A 6,825-nucleotide genomic window follows, 5' to 3' on the forward strand; every position below is an offset into this window, starting at 1 on the left:
CTAACATACATGTCCTGCACCAGTCTAACATACATGTCCTGCACCAGTCTAACATACATGTCCTGCACCAGTCTAACATGCATGTCCTGCACCAGTCTAACATACATGTCCTGCACCAGTCTAACATACATGTCCTGCACCAGTCTAACATACGTGTCCTGCACCAGTCTAACATACGTGTCCTGCACCAGTCCAACATACATGTCCTGCACCAGTCTAACATACATGTCGTGCACCAGTCTAACATACATGTCCTGCACCAGTCTAACATACATGTCCTGCACCAGTCTAACATACATGTCCTGCACCAGTCTAACATACATGTCCTGCACCAGTTTAACATACATGTCCTGCACCAGTCTAACATACATGTCCTGTACCAGTCTAACATACATGTCCTGCACCAGTCTAACATACATGTCGTGCACCAGTCTAACATACATGTCCTGCACCAGTCTAACATACATGTCGTGCACCAGTCTAACATACATGTCCTGCACCAGTCTAACATACATGTCCTGCACCAGTCTAACATGCATGTCCTGCACCAGTCTAACATGCATGTCCTGCACCAGTCTAACATACATGTCCTGCACCTGTCTAACATCCTGCACCAGTCTAACATACATGTCCTGCACCAGTCTAACATGCATGTCCTGCACCAGTCTAACATACATGTCCTGCACCTGTCTAACATACATGTCCTGCACCAGTCTAACATGCATGTCCTGCACCTGTCTAACATACATGTCCTGCACCAGTCTAACATACATGTCCTGCAAGAGGCTAACATGCATGTCCTGCACCTGTCTAACATACATGTCCTGCACCTGTCTAACATACATGTCCTGCACCAGTCTAACATACATGTCCTGCACCAGTCTAACATGCATGTCCTGCACCTGTCTAACATACATGTCCTGCACCAGTCTAACATACATGTCCTGCACCAGTCTAACATGCATGTCCTGCACCAGTCTAACATACATGTCCTGCACCAGTCTAACATGCATGTCCTGCACCAGTCTAACATACATGTCCTGCACCTGTCTAACATACATGTCCTGCACCAGTCTAACATGCATGTCCTGCACCAGTCTAACATACATGTCCTGCACCTGTCTAACATACATGTCCTGCACCAGTCTAACATGCATGTCCTGCACCAGTCTAACATACATGTCCTGCACCAGTCTAACATACATGTCCTGCACCAGTTTAACATACATGTCCTGCACCTGTCTAACATGCATGTCCTGCACCAGTCTAACATACATGTTCTGCACCAGTCTAACATACTTCTCTGCTACTCCAGACTTCCTCATTCAGTACCAGAGTTCTTCTCTCAGCACCCGTCATAGGCTTTTTCCAGATCTACAACGGCACAATGACCTCTGACCTTCTCTGTATTTCTCTACCAACATTCTTTAAGAAAATACTGCATCTGTAGTAGTCTTTCTAGGCATGGAACCATACTGTTGCTCACGGATGCTGACTTCTGCTCTCAGTCTAGCTTCTACTACTCTTTCCAACAACCGGATTCCTCTATAGTTATTGTAATCCTGAACATCTCCCACATTCTTAAAGATGGACACCATCACACTCTCCATTCTTCAGGCATCTCCTCACTCTCCAAGATCTTGTTGAATAGTTTAACCAGAAACTCGACTCCCTTCTCTCCTAGACACTTCCATACCTGCACAGGTAAATCATCAGGACCAACTGTTCTTCCATTCTTCACCCTCTTTAATGCCGTCCTCACTTCACCTTTACTCATCTCTGCTACATCACGGTTCACAGTAGTCACCTCTTCTACGCTTTGCTCTCTTTCATTAGCTCTTCAAAGTACTCTTTCCACCTGTCAACACAACCTCTCAGTACGCTCCAGATCTTCACCATCCCACCCCCCGTCTCCCTGGTTACATTAGCTGTAGTTGTCCAGTTATCTGGAGGATCTCCCTGAAAACCATAGAACAATCCTGTCTTTTCAGCTTCCACCACTATGTCCTTTGCTCTGCCTTTACCCTCTTCGTGTTCCTGGTCAACCTGCAAACCAAACTACTCTGAAGTCACTGATCTCCTTCAGATGACATCGTCTATACTTACTGCTGTGTCTACTATGTCATCTCCATTTATATCGTTTTAAATTCATTAACTTCCATTAACAACCTCATTGAACGGAACAAGGCCTTTTAAATCCAGTGAAATAAATCCATCCAAAGAACGAAAGTATTTGAGTCGTCAAAGATGCAAACAATAGGGACTTCCTGTTTGGCGGCGCATGGAGTAGCGGCAGAAACTTTCGCTCCGCAACTTTTTGAATACTTTTGCACTTTTACCAACCTCTGAACGCAACAAAAAAGACAAAAACCAGACCAAACGACTGGCGTAACATATTTTTATTGAAATGGCTTCAAAAGGCAAACATTCTAAGAAAGAAGACTTGACGATGGACGCCATTGCCGAAATGCTGGATGGGCTGAAGGAATCACTTGTGGCCGAATTCAAAGCCTCTTTCAACGCGCTCGAGTCACCGTTGGGCCAAATACAGTCTACACTGGACGACCACGGCCAGCGGCTCTCGTCACTCGAACTTGCAACGGAGGACTTAAGCCAACATGTTGCTGACCTGGAGAACGTCTGCGATAGCCTTCTGGAAGCTAACAACAAGCTAACCGCTAAAGTTGTCGATCTTGAGGGCCGTAGCCGACGCCAAAACATCCGGATCCTGGGCCTCGCCGAAAACACCGAAGGGAGATGTCCCACCGAGTTCTTCAAAGAGTTCCTGTCCGAGGTGTTTGGGCCGGACGTGCTACCTGCTCCCCCGGAGATAGACCGAGCCCACCGCGTCTCTACGGCGAAACCGACCACCGCGCTGAAGCCTCGACACGTCATCATCCGCCTCCACCGGTACCAGGTGAAAGAGTTACTGGTCCGCGAGGCTCGCCGGAGGGGGAAATTGGAGTACCACGGACAACAAATACGAGTGGTGGAGGACTACACTCCCGAAGTCCTGAGTCTTCGTGCGGAGTACAAGGAGGTGATGGCCGAGCTTTACAACCGTGGACTAAGACCGTCGCTGTGGTTCCCGGCTCGACTTTCCATCACTCTTCCCGGAGGTGAGAGGAAACGGTTCGGCGGATGAAGCTAAGAAATACGTGGACAGAACTCCAGCCACGCAACAAAGACAGTTATAATGCTGGTTTAGTGACATTATTCAGCCACTTGATGTCACTCTGGGAGTATTTTTTTTGGTATCAACAATGTTGTGTTCTAAGTTCTAACAATATACATTATTGAAAAAAAACTGCATTCCATGACAATCAATAAGAAATGGAGCAGAGGATTTAGAAGTTATTTTAGAGGAAGGTTTTTGGGGTGTTATGTGTGCGTTTTAGAAGAGCCTGCTGCTATTTTTCTTTTGCAGCTTTCTTCAGGGTGGGATTTTAAAGGGAGGGCTCATGGTCAACAGTCTTAGTGTTTTTGTATGTTTCGAACAGTCAACTGTCATCTTAAATTCTTGTTTTTACATCTGGAGGTTATTTAACATTACTTCTCATCCTACTCTTCCAATTTTGGATCATGGATAACTCCTTACGCATGTTGAGCTGGAATGTTAAAGGCTTAAACCACCCGGTTAAAAGAAGAAAGGTGTTTACATATATCAAACAAATGAAAAGTTCGGTGGTATTTTTACAAGAGACGCACATCAGAGAATGTGACAATCTGCGTTTGATGAATGGATGGAGGGGGCGGCACTTTCATTCTACTTTCCAGGGAAAGGCTCGAGGGGTCTCAATTCTTCTCCATCAAAACATCCAATTTGAACATCATAACACAATAGCAGACAGAAACGGACGTTACGTTATTGTCACAGGTAAATTATATAACACCAATGTTATGTTAGCTAGCATATATGCTCCGAACACTGATGATGCAGGCTTTTTTAAAAATGTATTTTCTTCTCTGCCGGATCTGAACAAATACTCATTAATACTCGGAGGTGATCTCAACACATGGCTTGATCCTGTCTTGGACAGATCCTCTCAAACCCCGGTCAACATGAGAAGGTCTGCTTCAGTCATCAATTCTTTTCTATCCAAGTATGGAATAGTCGATATGTGGCGATTTTTGCACCCTACTAAAAAAGACTATTCTTTTTTCTCACATGTGCATCACACATATTCCAGGATCGATTACTTCCTAGTAGACACATTGACACACTTCGCCGTTTCATGCGATTATGAAACCATCATAATATCTGACCACGCACCTGTGGTATTTTGCATGACATTACCATGTCTCCCTCAAATAAGGAACCACTGGAGGTTAAACTCCAACTTTATTCAGGAACACATAAAACTATTCTTTGAGATGAACTCCTTATCCGGACCATCCAGCCTAATAATTTGGAATTGGATCTGCAGTACTCGCAAACAAAAATCCCTGTATTATATAAAAAACGTGTAGAATAGCAAACAAATTACGATCTTCACACAACCCATCAAGTTGAGAGGCAGCTCCTTAAAAACAAAAGTATGTTATACTGTACATAGTACATGGCGACAGAACTGGGAAATTACTGGCTAGTCAGCTAAGAGGGTTCAGCGCGAGACAACATATCACTAAAATTAGAACATCTAAAGATGTCACCTTAAACCCAACTGAAATCAATGATGAATTCAGAAAATTCTACTCACATCTGTACACATCTGAATATCCGAGTGATGACAACTCAATTAATGATTTCCTCTCTAAGATCAATATTCCAACCATATCACATGAAGACAGAACGATATTAGAGAAACCAATTACTGATAGTGAAATAACAGCGGTCATCTCTTCTTTACAAACAGGAAAAAGTCCAGGTCCTGATGGATTCCCCGTAGAATTTTATAAAACATTCTCCTCACTTATTACACCACAATTAAGTTTGGTACTATCTGACTCTTTTAAGCTCAACAAACTACCGGCCTCTTATTATGAAGCGTATATCAATCCCGAAAAAAGACAAAGATCCAATGCAATGCTCATCGTACAGACCAATCTCCTTGATAAATGTTGATGCGAAAATTCTAGCAAAGATTTTGGCTCAACGATTAGAAAACATTCTCCCCACCGTCATTTCTGAAGACCAAACTGGTTTTTATCAAAAACAGACACTCATATTTCAACACACGCAAACTATTTAACATACTGTACTCCCCCTCTGTCGCTGATACTGAATGCATTCTCTCCCTGGATGCAGAAAAGGCATTCGACCGTGTGGAATGGCAGTATCTATTCAAAATATTGGAAAGTTTTGGATTTGGTCCAACTATTATTTCTTGGATAAAATTACTTTATACAAGTCCCACCGCCTCAATTCTAACCAACACACAGAGATCTAAACCCTTCAATCTCAAACGAGGAACTAGACAAGGCTGCCCTTTAAGCCCCTTGTTATTTGATTTGGCAATAGAACCACTAGCTATAGCTTTGCGTAGCAGCAGTAATATCACAGGTATAAGTAGGAATGGCGTCGAACACAAGCTCTCCCTTTACGCAGATGACCTTCTGCTTTACCTATCAGACTCGAACTCGTCCATATCCTCATTGCTGTCACTTTTAACCCAGTTCGGAAGCTTTTCAGGTTACAAACTCAACTTGCACAAAAGTGAACTTCTCCCTATTAACGGAGAGCAAACTATCACATGCAATCTCCCCTTCAAAATAGTCAACAATTATTTTACATATCTTGGCGTAAAAATCACAAGGAAACATAAGCACCTTTTTGAACAGAACAAAATGAAACTATTAAATCAGGTAAAACAACAATTTGCGCAATGGTCCCCCTTATCTACATCCCTGATTGGCAGAATAAACTCAATAAAAATGAATATTCTCCCCAAGTTCCTTTATCTTTTCCAAGCCTTGCCAGTATTTATACCAAGACACTTCTTTAACATGTTAGATTCTGTCATCTCATCATACATATGGAAGGGTAAACCACCAAGAATAGGCAAAGTCCACCTTCAGAAATCCAAACTTAATGGGAGCATGGGGTTACCAAATTTTCTGTTCTACTATTGGGCTGCTAATCTTCGTTGTATAACACATCTATTACACTATAGGGACAAAACGAACTGCCCCATGTGGGTTCAAATGGAGATAAACTCTGCTAGGATATTTCCTTACCCGCCTTACTGACATCAGCTCTCCCGTTCCCTCCGAGCAAAATATCTGACAATACAACCGTCTGTCACACGCTAAGAATATGGCGTCAATTCAGGAAATTCTTTCAATTACACAGCTTTTCCCTATCTGGCACAATTACAAATAACCATAACTTTCAGCCCTCCATCTTGGATAAGGCTTATCAAGAATGGAATAGAAAGGGCCTTCATAAATTCAAGAGTCTTTTCATCGACAGCACTTTCAGCACCTTTGAGCAACTATCTAAAAAATATAACCGTCCCAAATCACATCTCTTTCGATACTTCCAAATTAGACATTTTCTGAAATCAGCAATTCCAAACTTTCCAAGTAAACCGGAAACTAATTTGATGGATGAGGTGTTGGACCTTCAACCCTCATCTAAACACCTTACATCTGTAATTTATGACAAACTGTTGGCCACGAGACAGGCTCCAATTGAAAAAAATAAGCATGCCTGGGAACAGGACTTAAACATCTCTCTACCCGACGAAAAATGGAGTAACATTCTGTTGCTTGTCAATAAGACGTCCTTCTGCGCTCGTCATTGCCTGTTACAGTTCAAGGTCGTGCATAGAGTCCACATGTCCAAAGCCAGGCTCTCCCAAATTGATCCAAGCTTAAGCCCAC

This window comes from Callionymus lyra, chromosome 16 (genome assembly GCF_982586985.1).
Source record: "Callionymus lyra chromosome 16, fCalLyr1.hap1.1, whole genome shotgun sequence".
Lineage (NCBI taxonomy): Eukaryota > Metazoa > Chordata > Actinopteri > Syngnathiformes > Callionymidae > Callionymus > Callionymus lyra.